The 20,650-nt window shown below is 42.6% G+C and overlaps 1 long non-coding RNA gene across 1 annotated transcript; it reads left to right on the plus strand.

The window, feature by feature from the left end:
• Window positions 1–746: 746 nt before the first annotated feature.
• On the plus strand, window positions 747–6,328 carry LOC110201994 (uncharacterized). The gene is made up of 2 exons (XR_013485965.1): window positions 747–1,054; window positions 1,297–6,328. It is a non-coding gene; the product is annotated as an uncharacterized LOC110201994 (long non-coding RNA).
• Window positions 6,329–20,650: the final 14,322 nt, after the last annotated feature.

Raw genomic sequence — 20,650 nt, forward strand, 5'->3', positions numbered from 1 at the left:
GTGCCTGGAACACAGTAAGCTCCACATAAACATTAGCTCTTAGTTTTATTGAGCCCATCTACCAGATGACTGGCATTCCCCAGGCACAGCTAAACGCTCTCCACGTCTCCTGGTTCCCCTCGGGTCAATCTCCTTGGCACAGTTAACAGGGACAAAGCGAGCGCGGCCCGGCTCTGCATTCTCCCCGTGTCCATGATCCTCGTCCCACGGACCCCACAAAGGGCCCGGCCCTTCTTGGATCCTCAGCTTTTCCCCGACATCGCTTTCCCAAAACACAGCCCAGGATAAAGCAAAGCCCTCCGTCGTCCCCGCGGTCCCACCTGGTGGCCGGCGCCCACTTGACCTCACCTGCTGCCCCGGGCCCACTCGTGTCCTGCTCCTCCTAGAAGCCCCTGAGGACTGAGCGAGCGCTCCAGGAATCCAGCCCCCTGCCCGTGGTTTCCCTTCTCAGAGCCGAGGCTTCCCGGCGTGTTTGCGTCACTTCCTGCGGGAAGATGCCGACGCACAAGAAGCATTTCATTAGAGCCGCGGCCTGTTGTGACTGGTTGCCGGAATGGGAGAGACTGCGGGCTGGACCAGCCTTGGAGGAGCCCCAGGACCCCCTCAAGGTCTGGAACCCCATGCCTGGTGACTCCCCGTGGGCTCTGGGGCTGTGAAGACCACGCACGAGGTAAGGGGACGAACGGAGGGGGCGGGGCTCCTGACGAGAGGGGCGGGGCGGGGCAGGGAGGCAGGACCGGGGGAGGGGCCGATACCCAGACATGCGCAGAAGGCGCCTCAGCCTCCAGACTACGATTCCCAGAAGGCCGTGCTCGCCTCAGGGGCATTTTCCAAGCTCACGGGCGGGAGGGGTTTCCGTCTTATGAAGACATTTTCTCCTCTTCTCTCTGCCTCTTCCACGCTTGCTGGTTCCCACTTCCCCTTCCCTGTCCTGAGCTGAAGTGTGACGGGGTGAGCGGGGACCGAGAGCGGGGCCAGGCCAAGGCAGAGCCTCCTGCGGGGCTGCGGCGGGGTCGGAGCACACGGAGAATAGGAGGAGCGTCCGCCAGAGGAGGCAGGAAGCCCCCGAGGGCCTCCCAGCGGTCTGGGGGCGGCCCATGCGGGGAGGGAGGGCGGAGGTTGGAGGCCGAGCAGACGGAGGCGGAGCCTGGGGGGTGGATTCTAATCCTCCTTCAGTCACGCCCCCTGCCCCCCTCCCTGATCTCCCCGCGGTGGAGAAGTGGGAATGTCTGGTCTCTGAGCAGGGCAGACCCCCAGCGTGACCCCTCATTCTCTTGCTTATCTTTTCCTCCCTAGCACTACCTTCTGTGGCCTCTGCTCTGCCCCAGGAGGACAGCCTGGAGGAAGAGGGAATGGCTCCAGCCCTGACAGCCAGGCCCGGGAAGATGAGTACCACTTGCTGCTTTCCTGAAATAGCATCTCAGGCCAGAGACCGTGGGATAGGTTTTTTTGTCCTATGCTATAACACTAGGAATTGTGGGCATCAGACAATCATATTTAGAGCTGAAAGATACCATAGACACCAAGTTATCCTCTCCACATGCAAAAAAAGACCTAATTACATTTACTTTTTGTTTTTTTAAATTTTGTGTTCTAAATTCTTTAGCTCCTTCCACTTCTCCCCCCACCCATTGATAAGGCAGACAATAGGAAATCCGTTTTGCATGTGAAGTAATGCAAAACATTTTCATATTGACCCCATCTAAAAAAAAGTGCAAGAAAAATGAAAGTGAAAAAGAATATTCATCAGTCTGCACTCCCAAGTTCATCAGTTCTCTTGTCATATTTTATAATTAGTCCTTTGGAATTTTCATGGATCATTTTAATATTACATAAACTGTTTGAAAATACAGAAAGAGAAAGATTCCTACCAAATTGCTTTTACAAAGATGATGTTACCTAAAATGGAGAGATGACAGTACTATTCCATCAAGGTTATATATTATGAGATTGGACATATATAAGGCATTCATATTTGGTTCAAAATTAAGAGCACTATTGACATAATAAACTATATAAGGTGAACAATAAAAAGCATATGGTTATATCAGTAGATGCGCACGAGGCTTTTGACAAGATATGACACCTATTCCTCTTAAAAATGTAAATGATAGGAATAAAGGAAAATTAAGGTTCACTGAGGTTCCCCCTCACACTTATCAGATTGGCAGAATTGACAAAAAAGTAAAATGAGAAATTCTAGATGGCCTGTGGGAAAACAAATACCTTAATATGTTGTTGATAGTTGTTGTGGTAGTGGTGGATCCTTTTCCAGAACCATGACATCAGGAAGATGGGAACATGAGTTGCAAATGAATTGGGTTTAAGGGAAGAAAGGCTGTGCAAGGTCACCAAGCCTCACTTTCTCATCCCATCTGCGTCCAGTGGCAAGATAGAGATCAGGAACAGTGGAGATGGTTCTGCATGCTGTGAGAGACCTTGGCCTTTTGAAGCTAAGGTCTTTAGGAGTTCTCACTTTGACTGAGGCAAAGCCCCATTAAGTGATTAAGGCTGGTTTAGAAATGTGGGAAGGAATGTCCCTTTTTGTATCACAAAAAATAAATAAATCTATCTGAGAGGGCAGAACCTCAGGGTTTCTGTCCAAAACAGAAACAATTACTGGAGCCCAAACCATGACCACTAAGTGGTGCTTGGGCTGGGATCTAGTGTTGGCTGTTCTGTGAGAGCCAGTGAATTGGGTTTAAGGCTTGATCTTTAAGAAAGAAATAAGCCAGTAAACTCCAAGAGCATGATAGCTCCTGTGGACAGAGGGAGAAGTAGGAGTAAAGGGAGAGGAAGGAGCTGATTTGCTCCACTGGCCAGTTGGGTCCCCAGTGGGGCAGTTCAAACTACTCACAGGTTATTGTTTGTCCTTCATTCTGAAGAGGACCATGTCATCAGGAGGATGATTCCATGACTTGCAAATGAATTGGTTTTAAGTGAGGGTGGGCTGTACAAGGTCACAAGCCTCACTTTTCTCCTCTGAAGCCATTTGAGTCCAGTGGCAAGATATAGATCAGCAAGACTTGAGATGGCCCCTCCTATTGGTGGATCTACAACTTGGACCAGCCATTTTTGAAAGCACTTTGGAATAATGCTGAGAAAATTACTAAACTGTGCACATACTCTTTGGCCCAGCAGTACTACTACTAGGTGCAAAGGGATCAGAAAAAGAGAAAATGACCCATATGTACAAAAACATTCATAGCAGCTTTTTGTGGTAACAGAATTGGAAACTGAGAAGATTCCCATCATTTGTGGAATGGCTAAACATTATTATGGCATGCAGAGGTGATAGAAAAATATTGTACTATAAGAAATCACACAAGGAGCTTTTTCATAGAACCCAAGGAAGACTTGCATGAATCACTGCAGAATGAAGTAAACAGAGCAGGAGAAAAATGTATCCAATGACAACATTGTAAAGACAGACCACTTTGAAAAATTTAAAAACTCTGATCAGCACAGTGACCAACCATTTTTTTCTCAAGAGGACTCCTGATGAAATATGCTACCCAACTTCTGACATTTATGTGATTGATTTCTCTACTTGCCGTTCCAGTGAATAATCTGAATTAATTTGACCTCTTTCCTTTCCAAGGGACTTTTAAAAGTATTCACCATCACCACAGTTCAAAAGCATGCATTCTGTGGCACTCAGCTTTCCTCCTGTTTTGGACATGGCCAAATTGGGGATTTGTTTTGCTTGCCTTTGAATTACTGTTACAAGGATTTTGCCTATCTTTAGGGGGAAGTGGGGGTACTAGAAAATAGATTTTTGTTAAGGGTGGCCCTCCTTCCTTAGACTGGAGGAGGAAGCATGAGAAGAATCCCTTTTGGTCTTCCTCCCTTCTGGTACCCTGATATGTCATACATTTCTGATAATGTATAATAATGGTTTAAGACTCAAGTTCTTGATTCCTATCTGCTTTTTGGGTAAATGCTGTGTTAAAGTGAATTAAACTAGAGAGTGAAGAGGCAGCACAAAGAAAAGACTAGGTTGTGTGTCAGAAGGCTTGAATTTGAGATTTAGATGTAATTTTTAATAGCCAATTGACTTGAAGCATAACTAATCATGAGAATAAAAATGTTTATAATTACCTTTAATTGAGGATGGATGGAAGTAGCTTCCCCTAAGCTTCCATGCAGTAGACTGGAATGAGGCAGGGAATACACATGTTCTAAGAAATAACTGTCTTTATAAGCCATTTATTCATTTTACAATTGAATATGACTTTTATTTTGTTGTTTATAAACTGTATAGACTTTATTGATTAGTTTAGAAGTATTGATTTGCTAAATATAAATTTTATATTGTCACTATTTTTAAGCACATATTAATGTTTAATAAGTAATGGTTTTTGGCCTAGAAATTCACAGGCCTTATGATTTTAAGAGTGGACCTAGAGAAATAAGGACATTCTAAGAATATTAAAGAGAAAGGTCAAAGAATTAGAAGGTAAATTCATAGCAAGGGTTGAATCGGGGGAACCTACTTAGCTTGGTGGCACAATGGATAAAGCAATACACACAGAATCAGGAAGACCCCAGTTCACATCCTGTCTCAGACACTGTGACCCTGGCAAGTCATTTAAACTCTGTCTCACTTTTCTCATCTGCAAGATGGGTATAATAATAGTACCCTGATTGTTACAAGGAGAAAATGAAATAATATTTGTAAGGTGCTTTGCAAACTGTTAGCTATTGTTATTTTTACTCTGTGAATTCCCTGATCATTCAAAACTATCAGATACCTTAACAATAGGGAATAGTACCTGGGAACTGATTTACATATCCCCTTTGGAGGAGGAGGAGGAGAAAGAAGAGGAGGAGAGGAAGTGGAAGGGGAAAGAGGAGGAGTTAGTTAAGAATATAAAGTTTTAATAAGACAAGAGCGTCCAACAGCAAGGAGGTTGAAAAAATTCAAGTCTGAAAGAGACAGCTTACCTGTGAGTGGGAGAAAAGCTAGGTCTCTTACACTAGAAATCGATAGTACACTAGAAATTAATAGCCCTCCTTTGGGCAAGGCCAAAGCTAGATCCCCTGTGCCAAAATACCATGACATGTTGTAGTGAAGGAAACGTTGCTAGCTTAAATTAAGAATCTGCACTGGAGAAGATCCATGTCTTCCTAGGAGTCTACCATAGGGAGACTTGATTATTTATCTTCCACTAGTATGGATAATTCAGCAAAAAGAGTCAAGCAAAAACATTTTCGCCATCTTTGAACATATGCATTTCGTTTTGCACTTGTAGGCCAGGCCTTCTTTGCAACAAGGTGGGAAGTATCAATCAACCAATCAATAAATAAGTATTTTAAGTGCCTGTTAAATGCACTATGCCAAGAACTGTGAATATAAAGGGGAAAATAAAGTCTCTGCCCTCCAGGAACTTACAGTCTAATGGTGGAGTTTACAATGTAAGCTTCAACATGAGCCTTCTGGAGTTGTGGCTGGTTGATACATTTATTATGATCTTTAAATCTTTTAAAGTTGCTTTATAATATTGTAATCATTGGGTTTTTTTTCCTGGTTCTATTCATAACCCTCTGTGTCTGTTCATATATAATTCTTCGTGGTTTCTCTGGCCCTCATTACCTCACAATTGTATTATTGCAATAGCCTGAATCAAGTCTCTCCGCACTCTAATCCATCCTCAATTTAGCCACTAAAGTGATTTTCTCAAAACAAAGGTCTGATCATGTCACCCCCCTCCCCCAACTCAATAAACTCCAATGGCTTCTTATGACCTCTGGAATCGAATATAAAATGTTCTCTTTAGCTTTCAAGCCTTTCGTATGTAACCCCTCCTACCTTTCTAGTCTTCTTACACCTCGCTCCCTACCCTTTGATCCAGTGACACCAGCCTCCTGGATGTTCCACAGACAAGATACTCCAAGTCCTCTGTCTAACTGTCCCCCATGCCTGGAATGCTCTCTGTCCTCTACTCGGACTGCTAACCTCTCTGACTTTCTTTAAGACTCAGTAAAATCCCACCTTCTAGGGGAAGGCTTCCCCAACCCTTCTTAATTCCAATGCCTTCCCTTTTTTATTTATTTCCTGTTTATTTTGTACATAGCTAGCTTTCTGTATTTGTTTGCATGTTGTCTCCTCCATTAGATTGTAAGTGCCTTGAGGGCAGAGACTCTCTTTTCTCTTTTTGTGCCCCTGGTGCTTGGCGCATAGTAGGCACTTAATAAATGTTGATTAATTGATTGAAATCCATCCTTTTGTCATTTCTTACAGCACAATAATATATTATATTCAAATACCATCATTTCTAATATAACTTTAAAAAAAAGAAATAAACATAAAAAAGAAAACTCTTAATGGTTTATTGTCCTTAGCATTTATTTCAAGATTTATATGGTATAGTGGAATGAAAGCTGTCTTGAGAAGCACAAGATTTGGGTTCAAATCGAGCCTCTAATATTTACTACTTTCATGGTGAGCAAGTCACTTAACCTCTGTAGGCCTCAGTTTCTTCATCTGTAAAATGAAGGCACCAGACTAGATTGCCTTTGAGGTCTCTTCCAGTTTCATATCTGTGACTATAAGTTTATACTTTACTATTTTTATAGGACTTGACCACTCTTTTATCTTCATCTTGTGATTTACCTCACTTGTACGTTTCCTTTTAAACCTGAATTTGTTCATCAACTCACTGGGTAGCTACATGTCTCTTTATACACCTCCTTTTTTTTCACCTTAGAATCAATTGCAGCTCTCTCACCAGAATTTCACTGTCAAGTTTCCTGACTCCCTGCCAGAGACAGCCTTAGGTCATAGGATCCTATCCATCCTATTTGTGAACTCTAAAATCCTGGAGTCTAGAGTATTCTCCTTGGACTAATATGAATTTATTCAGGCTCTTATTAGAGTCAGGATCCTCTGAGACTATGTTCCTAAGTGTCTCTGGGCTTGCCATGGCTCTGTGTTAAAAGGGCCCTGCAGCTGAGCCCTGAAATAGCTACTTGCCCAGATCAGAGTAAAGACATCAGTTTGCTCCATTAATTCTGCTAATAACCTCTGGGATGTTGCAGCAACCTCTTGTTTCCCACACAGTCAGGGTAGAAGAGCCACCATGCTTGAAGCAGAGATAGGGAGGCTGTAGTGTAGGGAAAAGACAAGCCTTAACAGATTATGGATCTGCAGAGTTAGAGGAAAAAAAGAAAGAAAGCAATTAGTCTAGAGTCCCATGGTCAAAAGACATGTTTATATTGCCCACCCCACTTCCCAAGTGAGTTGAATGACTGGCTATATTGCTGCTGTTTCTGCCTCTGAGCTGGTAACGTGTAAAGTTAACACATGTAAAATGCTTTGCAAACCTTAAAGCACTACATAAATGCTGGTTATCATGGTTATTCAGATTGAGTACTTTAGAGGGCAGAACCCAATGGGAAGCTCAGGGGTGTGGCCAAGTAGAGGCAGAGTAGGCAGCACCCTATGGGATAGGATTTGAGGGATGGGGAGAAGGCTGCCTGCCTGCGCCACAGATATCTCCTGCACCAGCCTCTTACTGCACTTGAGATTCCACCATCAGAAATTCATTTCTTAGCCTGAAAGCATTGGGTTTCTGGAAGCTCTTGCTAACAAAGCAAATACTCTTTGGAGGGGTAACACAGGAAGCTGCTCTCAGCTTGGTATGAATTAGTTGAGCACATTGGAAGAAGAACAAGGCCTTCCTGGAAAGGGACATTGGACAGATGAGACAGATTTTTAAATTAAATTAATTTTTTTTTAAGGAGAGAGAAGACAGAGAAAGAGGTCCAGAGTATGAGCCTGGGAAGGACAAGCCTGGGTGAAGTTCCACGTAAAGGTCTCTGAAAAGCAGACAGAGAAGCTTTGTTACAGAAGTGGGAACTATTGAATGCTCATGAGCAGAGGAATTATTTGAGACAGTGTGAGCAAGTGGAAGAACTCTGGGGATCCTGTTCTCTGTTCGTGTCTTGACTCTGTTAGTTGCTTACTTGTCACATGGTCTTGGGCAAGCCACTTACCCAATACTCAATTTCATCCTTTATAGTAAGAAGGTTGAATTCTACATGATCCTCATAGACACCTTACAGCTCCATTTATAATTCTGTGATAGAAGCGATATTTAAGTAATACTAAATCTGATGGTGATGTGCAAGCTAGATTAGAAGGGGGAAACTGTATGGAGTTAAAGAGGAATTCAGGCACGTGAGGATAATGAGTTGGAATGAGATGACAAGGGCCTAGTCTAGGGCTGGGAATTAAGAGATAGTTATGGGCACCAGAGATTTGTTTGGGGGAAAAAGCAATGGAACAAGGGATGAAAGAAAGAGACAACCTTCAGCTGCTTCATAATAGTGCCTCAGGTCAGGACTCCATGTACCCTGCATAGCTGAATCAATGGGAACAGACCATTTCTCATTGCATGGTTTGGGCCCTTAAAAGACAATTCTCCCCAAGCTTGGAGTCTAAAGGTAGTGTGAGTTTAGGGCTCTTTCTGGTGAGATTCAGGTTTGTGTTGGATTATACTGACCTAGAAATAGCCCCAAAACAAATCTTCTTTGAAGATACAGAGTTAGGGGTTCCCCTACACATTTTCCAAAAATAACTTGATGTAGGGATAGGGAAAAAAATTGTGTATATCTGTGTTATTGTTGTTGTTTCTTGAAGAAGACCAATGACATTACAAGGGTGACGTCTTGACTTGTATATGTTTTATGTGAGGCAGAGCTGTACAAAGTTGTCAGCCTAGTCAGCCCTATGTATAGTGATTAGGTGGATACAGGGCTGGATAAACTTGGGAAAACTCATTTCCCCTATCGGCCTCAGTTTCCTCATCTATATAATGAGGGGTTTGGACTAGATAATCTCTAAGAACCCTTGAAGAACATAAGCTTCGTGAGGACAGGGACTGTCTCATTTTTGTATTTGTATCCCCAATACTGAGCAGAGTGTCTGAACATAGTAGGCACTTAATAAATGCTTGCTACTTGACAAATACATTCCACTTCTAAATCCTCTAAGTCTGTGCTCCTGTGTATAATCCACTTTTGGACTCTGCCCATAGTGTTTTAGCCTCAGAGCAAGGAAAACCAGATAGCTGGCTACTGATGGATGTTTTATTTACTCAGAGTTCCCTAAACTCTAGTGGCCTCGGACTTAATACGGACGTAGAGTGAACAGCGTACTACTAGCCTTGACCTTGCAAGAGGTTTGTGGTATAGCAGGTCTTTCTCCTCCCCAAGACTTTGATCATGTCCAGACATTTTCTGCTTATTTCCACAGGGAGCCTACTCCCCCTGGGGGAGTGATTCATTACTTGGGCCTTTAGGGATGACAAACTTCCTGGCTGCTCCTACCCATGATGTGATAGACCTTGAATGTTTCTTTCGTCATCCCCTGTCTCTGACAGCAGCAGAGGGTCAGGTGCTACTAAAAGAACAGACAGTTATCAGCTAGCATCCTCTTGTCAGTAGCCCTTGAAATGAAAAGGAAAAAAAAACCTCCAATGAAGGGTAGATTATCCAGCCTTTGGGACCTAGAGATCCCAGCTATGTGGCAACTAGCATATGGGGTCCTCCACCAGGGGAGCTTGCCCTGGGACTCAGGCCACTTTTGCACCCCTCTTTTGTTTCCTTCCCTTTAGTAAGCAACTTGAGAACGTCAGAGGGTCCCAGAAGGCCAGTGGGTACTGGTGGCTGCAGTGGCCCGGAATGGCAGTGATTGGTGACTGAGAGAGCTTTGGAGAAAGAGGAGCTACAGAAAAGCTTGTCATTTGATTGGACTCAGAAATGAAATACAAAATGGCCAATTAGCAGCCTTGCAGCTAAAAAACTGCTTTATGTTAAGAAAACTAGCCTAACTATTGGCCTCCCAGTCAACTTCATCTGCAGTGATGGGTTAAGTTACTGAATTCTGTTTGCATTATGATAATGTGTTCTCTGGTTCTCTTATGTTCTTCGTTGCTTTTATTTAGTAGTAATAAATCACCTGTCCTATACCAAATTCATGTTTGTACATAAAGCACCTTTTTTATTTCCTTCCTTTTTGAGAAAATCCCTTATATTTTTGAATCCACAATTGTTTCTATAATCAGCAACTTTCCTTGGGGCAGGGGAAATGAGCCAATAAATAAGAGAAATGGGGAACTCACTTCCCTGTTAGAGCAGCTCGGTGGCTCAGTGGATAGAGTTTCAGGCCAGAAGTCAGGAAGACTCATCTTCCTGAGTTCAATTCAGCCTTAGATGTTTATTAGCTGTGTGACCTTGGGCAAGTCACTTAACCCTATTTTCCTCAGTTTTCTCATCTGTAAAATGAGCTGGAGAAGGAAATGGCAAAGCACTCTAGTATCCTGCCAGGAAAAACCTCAAGTGGGGTCACAAAGCATTGGACATGATTGAAAACAACTTGAACACTTCCCTGTTGAGGTCAGGCTCCCCCAGCAATGAATCTGGTTCAATCACATGGCTGGATTATAGAAGCAAAGGGACCGTGGGGCCTACATAGACATTCTATAATTGGTTCCAGTTGACTAACCTCCTGGTGAGGAGGAATCTTTTTTTTTTGACTATTTGGCTTCTCCAAAAAAAATTCTGAGCTTTGACAATCTCTTTTTGCTTTATTTGAATCTAGTGGACTTTGATGACTAGTGAGAGACCATGTGACAAGGGGAAGGGCCTTAGGGACTTCTCCCTCTGAGGCCATATGGCCCCCAAGAAATGAGGCCTCTTTGGCTTTTTCATTCATTTTTTTTCATTCTAGGTGGCAGGGTCTTTAAGCACAGAATGGCAAACCACAGGAATCTGGGAGTTGAAATCCAAGCCAAGTATTAGAGCAAGCCTAGCATCTATGCCTTGAGGAGCACAGAGCAATCTTAGGGAGTGACCTTTGGGACACCAGCCCTGTAGAAGGAATCATCTGACAATCAAGTTATATTTGAATATACATTTGGTAGGATCAGTGTTATAGAGAAACTGAGCTAGGTTTTGGGCATACTCCCTTAGAGACCAAGGTAGGATAGCAGAGAATATGCCCTTAAGATATTGAATGGAAACATTTGCTCTTGCTGTATCTTTGAAGTAACTATCCCTTTGTACAAGATATTCACTGTTAAATGATTAACTGGGTGCTAGTTATTGGCCTATAACAAATTCAGAGAAACACAGCTGGAATTGGCTTAAGGTAATGACAGAGAAAAGAGGGAGCTCACAAACTCCTCTGAAGACCTTGGAACCTTAAGGAGAGGCATAGGCAGCTTAGCTCTGGGAAACCCAGTGTGTGTGTGGGGGGGGGGTCCCCAGAGGATTGGTTGACTATTCTCTTGGATTTCTAGGGGATAATCCTGAGGGACTGAGTTTCTAATACTGTTGATCTTAAGCCCCCACCAGTGTGCTCTCCATTAGCAACAAGTCAATTAGAATGAATATTCTTTTTAGACAAGATATTTACTGAGAAAGTATAGCAAGAATAGTTGATATAAGCATACTTATCCCTACCCCCACATCCGAGGTACACTATTCCACAAATGTACATGATGTACAAGGAAAAGGTGGGCTCAGTCTTAAAGTGAAATGGTAGTGAAGTACATATGTGGAAAACACATGTGACAAAGGGGCACTTTCCCACTTCTGACCCGGAAGTCCCTTTCTCTTCATGAAGTTTTCCTTAGTTCTAGCTCTCTACTGAGTGGGTCTCTCAACTGGCTCCCAGAATCTGTGCTTTTTTTAAGACTTCAGAGCAATCACTTTTTTCTCACTATGAGGTCTTCCTCAAGCAGTCAGTATCCTTTGGTACTGTTTTGCAGGTACTTCCACTGCCATCAGATGGACACTAGCTCTGGTTGCTACTGCCACTGTCTAGTTCTAATTATTAATGAGACCTGCTAAGGAACCCCTGGATTTTCTGAACTCACAAGGTGACTGTCTTGAGAATGCTATGCAGTCACTAACTCAGGGAAGCAAATACAAAAAGAGATAGAGGCAGCCATGTGCTTACAACTGCTACTGGTCAGGTGGATGACAGGGCTGTTTCCCTTCCCCTTTCTGCTTCTCCAGAATGCAGTTCATAGCAACCTTCACATTTCGTAGACAAGAGGCAGAGAAAGAAAGAAATATGGGCAGGCCACTTCTTTTGTAAACACACTGAGTTATAGCACAGCAATCCTGAGTCAAGCCTCTGCAGCCATTAGGAGATATTTCATCATTGCGAAGTACCAGCCTCTCAGTGAAACATTTCCAAAAACAGCATCTTACCACATTTCCATGCGGTCGCTTGAACTAGAACCAGGAAAGAAATATCTGCACATATTCAAGGCCTAGTCCCCATTATAAGTCCATATTAGTTCTCCCCATATAAGCCCTTTTAGGATTATTTCATTTCTGTCTTTGCATCCTCAGCACCTAACACAGTGCCTGGCACATAGTAGGCACTTAATAAATGCTAGTTCACCGATTAAGAGAGGTCATTAATGTCCAAATTATAGGAGATCATAGCCTTACTGTATGTATCTGCCCTGGTCAAAGCTCTGCTGAGTTATTGTGTTCAGTTCTGGACATCATGTTTTAGGAAGGATATTGACAAACTAGAAGCCTTCCAGAGGAGGATGACCGGGATGCTGAGGCAACTAGGAGCTATGCCATACAAGACTTGATTGAACTGGGTTATTTACCTTGAAGAAGAGAGTATGAAGACACAATGCAATAACTTCCTTAAAATATTCTGCATTGATGCATGGAAGAGGGTTTAGACTTGGTCCACCTTCACCTTCCAGGGCAAAACGAGGGACAATGGCATCTACTAGAGAAAGACTAAACAAAATGTGGTATATGAACATAATGGAACATTACTGTGCTGTAAGGAATGACAGACGTGATTAGTACAGAGAAGCTTGGAAAGACTTATATGAACTGATGCAAGGTGAAGCAAGCAGAGCCAAGAAATCAATACACATATTGTTTACAACAATGTAAATGAAAAGAACAACCACAAAAGGACTTTGCAAAATTCCAAAGAACAAGCTTGGCCTCAAAGAAGAAACATGAAAAAATGTGTCCCCTAACTCTTTTATGGAGGTAGGGGAAGCCCGTGAACGTGGAATATTGCAGGATTTTCCTCCAGTATATTATTTTTTCTTCTTCCTCTTTTTTTTGAGGCAATCAGGGTTAAGTGACTTGCACACGGTTACATTAACTAGTGTCTGAAGCTGTATTTGAACTCAGGTCCTCCTAACTCCAGGACCTCTGTGCATTGTACATATATACATATATACATATATATATATATATGTATATATATGTATATATATATATATATATATATGTATATATATGTATATATATATGTATATATATGTATATATGTATATATGTGTATGTATGTATGTATGTATTTGTAAAATTTGTTTTAAAGAACTAGGGGCAATTTATTGAAGAAGCAAATTTAGGCTTGGTGTTAGGAAAAACTTCCTAACAAGATTAGAGGTATCCTGAGGTGTCCTAGGCTGCTTCAGGAGATAGTGGGTTACCTCCCATTGGAAATTTTCATGTGAGAGCTGAGTGGTCATTTGCTGGTTATATCTTCAAGGGAACTCTTATTAACTTTGGTTTGGTCAAGGCCATTTCTAGTGTTCAGATTTTCAGATTCTGTTCTGTGAAGTTGCCGGGGCTTGCTTAGACAATCTTTAAGTGTTATGCTAAATAATGGCAAGCGATAAGAAGAGTAAAAACAAAGACAGCTATAAAAACCTTGTGTGGCCCATTTCAGGGCAGCTGGTAGCTAAATGAGTCTTGTGTGTTCAACTCTTTCATCCTTTCTCATACTTAAGTGTATAGAATAGAGAGAAGGAGGTGTCATGCATGTGAAAGCCCACCAGGTGGCACTAGAAAGTCACACAGGTCTGACCTACTGTTCAGTCAATTTAGCGAATGTTTAATGAATACTTACTAGGTTTGTAAAATTCTAGGCTCAAATTCATTTGGATGAGACTGTCCTCATTGGTGAAGAGTGATCACTTGATGCTCCATGCCTGCATGAGGGGTAGAGCTGGGGCAAGAGCTTGGGAAAAGAGACATCTTGGTCTTCTGGCTTCTAGGGGGCAGGGATAGGGAACCTGTAGCCTAGAGGCCCTTTGACTAAGAGCTGCACTTGAGGACCTAGAGGGCCACCCCTGGCTAAGCTTACATATGCAAGGCAGTGAGGGGGGACACAAAACTGAACAAGATGGGAGATTTTCCTTGTTGAAATGGTTGGGTGAGGCTATAAGACATGCGGACAGACAACTTACAAGGCAGAATATGACTAGAGTAGAAGGGAATTACAACAAGGCTTTGGGAGCACAGGAGAGGGAGGCATAAGGGAATGAATTCTGACTAAGGAGATCAGGGAAAGCTTCATGGAGGAGGTGACATTTGATCTTGGTCTTGAACGTTGGGTGGGCTTTTGAAAACATAGATGGCAAAGGAGGGAAGTGTTTGCAAGATGGCAAAACTGGTCAGTTTGGCTGGAATGTAAAATGGGTAAAGGGACATAAACTGGAATGTTTGGCTGAACCAGATCATAGACGGTCTTGAATGCCAGGTTAACAAATTAGGACTTTGTTCTGTGGGTAGCTAGGTAGTGTAGTGCTTAGAATACTGGGCCTGGAGTCAGGAAAACCTGATTTCAAATCTAGCCTCAGATACTTACTAACTGCAATCCTCGACAAGTCACTTAACCTCTGTTTGCCTCAGTTTCCTCAACTGTAAAATGGGGATAATAATAGCACCTACATCCTGGGGTTGTTGTGAGGATCTAATGAGATAATAACTGTAAAGTGCTTAGTAGAGTGCCTGCCTCATACTAAGTACTATATAAGTGTTAGCTATTATTATTAGGCAACAGAGAAACACTGAAGACTTTGGATAGAGGAATGACATGATCAGAGTCACTAACGTACAGATGGCAAGAAGAAAGGGAGGGAGGAAGGGGGGAGGGAGAGAGAGAGAGAGGGAGGGAGGGAGAGAGAGAGGGAGGGAGAGGGAGGGAGGAAGAGAGAGAGAGAGAAAGAGAGAGAGGGGAGGAGGGAGGGAGAGAGAGAGAGGGAGGGAGAGAGAGAGAGGGAGGGAGAGAGAGAGAGGGAGGGAGAGAGAAAGAGGGAGGGAGAGAGAAAGAGGGAGGCGGGAGAGAGAGAGAGAGAGAGAGAGAGAGAGAGAGAGAGAGAGAGAGAGAGAGAGAGAGTGTTAGTTAAGACCAGAACCCTAAAGTCCTGACTATCACCTTTGAATTCTCGTCTTGGTTTGAAGGACATCTGGAATTCTGAGACAAAAGGATGAAGAGTAGTGAGGACTCTCAATCACCGGCCTTCCTCCATCTCTTTTGATTTCTGTTCTCTCTTCCTCCAGCCATTGTCATTGCTAGATTCTTAAAGTGCAAGAAACATCCTAAACTCCCGGGAGAAGGAACTCATACGTGGACACTGATACCTGTTGGCATAAACAAGAATTTCCACTGAGATCCAGTTTCTGGTTCCAGATCCCTCCCACACTCTACTTCTGGGTTCTACTAAGGTACTCCTCCCACTCTCCTGGACGTAAGCTTTCTGACACACAATAGGTAAAGGGAGATAGAAGAGGTACAGAGACTGGACCATAGGAGCTAGCACTGCCTTGCTATCTAAGGAACTAGAACTCAGGAAAATTAGTGTTCTTGGTATACCATAGTGGTTCCAGTCTAACTGATAGCTTCCTTCTAGTCAAATAACCACCATGTGTGTGTGTATGTGTATGTGTGTACACAGGTAAGTATATATTCCCTCCAGAAACAGAGAAATGTGTGAATGAATGGATGATTTGGAAGTTCCTTTCTGAAAGTTTTCCAGTTGTTGCATTTCAAGAGCACACCTGCTTCCTACTATTCCTCTGATACATGCTTCCCCCCCAGTGTTGTGCATAGTAAATAGTCAATAAGAGCATGTTGGCTATTTTAATCTTGTCTGGTTCCCCCAAGCCTCTTTCAGAATCAGTAAAACGGCAAAGCCAAACATGCTATTATAGTATCTTATCAGATTTTCACCCCAAATCACAAAGCTGAGAAGGGAGCAGGCATTCAATAAGCCCTGGATGGATAGACAGATGAGAAAGCGCCACATTTTTAGGAAGGAGGACATCCAGAGATGGATGAGCAGGATGGGAGGGGGCTGGAGGTCGTGCCATATGAGAGGTCAGATGAAGAAACTGGGCATGTTTAGCCTGAAGAAGTCTTAGGAAGGAGCCATAACAGGTGTCTTCAAATGCCTAAAGGGCTTTCACATGGAAGAGTGATTATCTCTTTGGCCTCAGAGGGAAGAAATAGAAGTTGAAGAAGCAGGTTTAAGCTCGAAGGAAAAACTTCCTAAACAATTCAAGTTATACAGAAGTGGGATGGGCTATCTTGGGAGGCAGTAAGTTCCACCTGGCTCACTGGAGGCTGTATCTATCTGCCTGTGCCTCCTCTTTCTCTTCAGATCAGAGTGGAGGATTGAGTACCTAGTCAGTTTCCACTGAAGACTTCCTGCATTGGCCATTCTAAGTGCTATAAGAGTTGCCAGATGAGAACAGATTCAACATAGAGAGGGACTGAAAATGCTTCAAGCACCTGGATCGTAGATTTACAGCTGGAACACACCTTCGAGGTCATCAAATGCGGCAGAAGCAGGTGGATGCCACAGTGGGTAGAGCGCTGAGCTGCAGTCATTGAAGACCTGAGTTTAAGTCTAGCCTCAGGTATTTACTAGCCATGTGATCCTCGGCACGTCACTTAGCCTCCATCTGCCTCAGTTTCCTCAGGTGTCAAATGGAGATAATACTAGCACCTACCTCCCAGGGCTGTTGTGAGGGTCAGTGAGACATCTGTAGAGTGCTTAGTGTGCTGCCTGGCACAGAGCAGAACCTTCATAAGTGCTTGTTTCCTTCCAGCACCCTCATTTTGCAGATAAAGAAACTGAGGTCTGGGGAAATGAAGTGACGCACCCAGGCCCAGAACTCCTGGCCCCAGGGTGGTAAAAGCAAGCTTGAACCCAGGTCCTCTGACTTCCACTTAAATCTGTTGTTCTTTCCTCTGCTCTAAGGTGGGGTGACCCCTGCCCTTTCCCTTTCTTACCTCAAGAGAAAGAGGATATAGACTTAGGTGGACCCAAATGTAAAAGAAAAACAAAACAAAAAATATACATATTACCTGTGCAGACTGGGGACAAAGAGCTAGATACATCTGCCTTAATTCTAGCTCTGCCGGGAGCCATCAACTGTAACCTATCCAACAGGAACTGGGATCTCTTTCTTCTGTCTCAGTCCATTTGACCCCTGCATATAATGGATGTTCAGTCACTGTTTTCTGGCCGAGTCATTGAACTTGACCCTTGATCCTGCTGTTGAAGGTAGCCCTTAACCCTGGCTATCATCTGTGCCCTGTGCTCTCGTAGTTTCCTTACCCCAATCTAAGGTTAAGCCCAACTTCTGAGGTCCAGCCTGTACTAAACTGGGAGGGGTCTGAAGGGCTTGTCTATATTCTTTCTGACCAGATTACTGAGTATTTCTAGGACTTCTCCTCACTGCTAACTCCAGCCCAACTTATCTCTATCTTTCTGTTTGAAGGATTCAGATCCAGGAATAGAAATACAAAATGAAAAGATGGTCTTTCATCTAGGAGGTGTCAGTCAGTTGGCAAGATTAATATTTGCTAGGGACCTAGTAATGATCTAGACCAAGTAATGGAGGTTTCCCTAGAGCTCTAAAGTGCCTCCTAGATCTAATTTGTATGAACCTATGACTGTAGATGTTTGAGGGGGTGGAGGTTGAGGTTGTGGAGAAGCAGGATGGAGAAAGTATATATATAAAATCCCAGAAAGCAGGACCAAAGAGCAATGAAGACTTTTAACTGTGCTAAGGTAGTGGAAGCCAGACTTCCCTCTTCCCAGGGGCTCCTCATTTCCTTCTTTTTCTCCTGTTCCTCCTCCCCTTCTGGCTTGAAGGCCTAGCGTGGACTGAACTGGGAGGGGTCAAAAGAACTGGTTCTTTGCCCTTTTGACCTGATTGTTCAGGCTTCCTTCTGTCTCCTGGAATTCTCCACCAGACCTCCAGTATCCTGGTGTTACCCCTATTGAACTTCCCTTTCCCCTCTACCTCACCACCTGCCTACCTTCCCCTCTTTTGAAACTTACCTCAATAAAAGAATATAAGTAAATATAAGAAGTAATGAGCTCAATGATTTTAGAAAAACATGGAAAGACTTACATGAGATAATGAAGAGGAAATGAGTAAAACCAAGAGAACATTGTATATAGTAACAGCAATATTGTTTTAAGAACAACTTTGAGCAAATGAGTTATTTTGTCTATCATAAGTACCCAAAATAACTATAAAGGACATATGAAGAAAGATGCTATCTACATCCAGAGAAAGCGATAATAAATAGAAGTATGCATAGAATAATTTTACATATATGTGTATATATACATATACACACACACACCTGTTTGTGTCTAATGGTAGCCATCTCTAAGGTGGGGGAGAGGGAAGGAAAAAAGAAATTTACATAATAATTATGTTGTATATTTGAAAGGAATAGCAAATTGTGCATGGTAGATTTGCAGTTTCATGTACAAGTATCTTTTTCATTGTACTATGTTACAGAAATACTTGTTTTATTCCATAAAATAAAATTTTTAAAAAATTACCTGACTTGTGTTCTGTTCCTTCAAAGTTCTAAGAAAGCTATCCCATTAGAAAGAATCAGATAAGGATCCATGTATACAAAAATATTTGTAGTAGCTCTTTTTGTGGTGGCAAAGAAGTGGAAAATTAGGGAGTATCCATCAACTAGAGAATGGCTTAAACAAAGTATAGTATATGAATGTAGTAGAATGCAATTTGCCATAGAAAATGATAAAAGGGTCATTTTCAGAGAAGCTTTGGAAGATGTGAATGAACTGATACAGAATAAAGTGAGCTGAACCAGGGCAAGGTACACAATAAGAATAACATAATAGGGGCAGCTAGGTGGCACAGTGGATAAAGCACCGGCGCTGGATTCGGGAGGACCTGAGTTCAAATCCAACCTCAGACACATAACACTTACTAGCTGTGTGACCCTGGGCAAGTCACTTAACCCCATTGCCTCACCTAAAAAATAAAAGAATAACGTTATAAACATAAACAATTTTGAAAGATTCTAATCAATGCAGTGACCAACCCAATTCCAAAGGAATGATGATGAAACAAGTTACCCACCTACTTTCGGAGGGGTGATGGACTCAGAATGAAGCATTTGTATTTGGCCAATGTGGGAATTTGTTTTGACTATGCATTTTTGTTACAAGAGGGTTTTTTTCCCTTTTTTTCCAACGTGTGTGTGTGGGAAAATAAAAGGGAAAATAGATTCCTATTAATTTTAAAAATTACTTTTAAAAGAACGAAGACTTAACCTAAGGTAAATTGTTGACTTACTGCATTGATTGTTGGGAGGTGAGAGTGGGGGAGGACACTAAATCTGTAGGGAACTTTTAAAGACCCTTAGCTCAAATAACTAAAAGAATAATGGTGTGAGTATAAACACTGGCAAAGATTGCTATGGTAAATGTATTTGGAGGGTAGAAAAACCCTAGCACGTTTCAAATCACACTATATAGGTACACATAGCATCCTTTAGCAGGGGTTTCCTCTGGCCAAAGAACTTTCCCTCAGTGGCCTACAGTGCTCTTTCAAATGCCATTATTAGATGTTCATTCATTTGAGTTTCTAGAAATCCTCTGCTAAAATGCAAACGCTCTAAGGAGTAAGCAACACATTAAGCCATTATCTGCTATTATGTACTGCAGGCAAAGTGTAGTTTATCATTTAAGCTTTAGTGATCTAGAAGGGCCCTAAGAGAATAGGACATAGGATGGGTAAATTTTGAAAGGAAGAAAGAGAGAGGGGACATGTAAAGGCAATGCACACTGTCTAGGTAGGGCAGACGTTGGTGGGGCACCTCAGTAGGAGTCAGAGGGAGAAATACAGCAAAGCATGAAGGCAGCATGGGATGGAGGTAGGGGGAGAGGTGCCAGAGTGGGGGTGGGTGGGGCTCCCCACTTAGAGGAAAGACTGGGGCAACAAAAAAAAAACATTTTTCTGACTTTTCGATTTTGACCAGCATGAGGAAAAGCTAGAAATGTTTGTTATTTTTATCATATAGAATTTAACTGTTTAAAGGTATTAGAGAACCCCAATTCCCTGTTCTGCCTCTGCCCACTTGAGGTTTACGCTCTAAAACTGGCAATACTTACCTTTGTAATAGCTAAAGGATCCTGGATCTTCCAACTAGACTATGGGGTGTAGTGGAAAATAAATTCTGCTATGGAGATCTGGGTTCTAACTTGAGCTCTACCTACTATCTGACCTTGGGTAAGTCAACCAAATCCTTGGAACACTTGGATTGTAGATTTATGACCAGAAGGAACCTGAAAGGATGTTTGAGTCCAGCATCCTCATTTTACAGATTAGGAAATTGAGGCATGAAACAGTTAAGTGACTTGCCCATAATAAGTGTTGGAGGCAATATTTGGACCCAGATCTTCATCACTGTGAATCTACTGCCCTAATGACTATACCAGTGGTTCTTTAATGTTTAGGAACCCATTATATTCTTAAAAATTATTGAGGACATACAAGTCATTCCCAATCGATAAAT

The sequence above is a fragment of the Phascolarctos cinereus genome, unplaced genomic scaffold (genome assembly GCF_003287225.1).
Source record: "Phascolarctos cinereus isolate Bilbo 61053 unplaced genomic scaffold, phaCin_HiC Scaffold_1;HRSCAF=81, whole genome shotgun sequence".
In the NCBI taxonomy this organism is placed as follows: Eukaryota; Metazoa; Chordata; class Mammalia; order Diprotodontia; family Phascolarctidae; genus Phascolarctos; species Phascolarctos cinereus.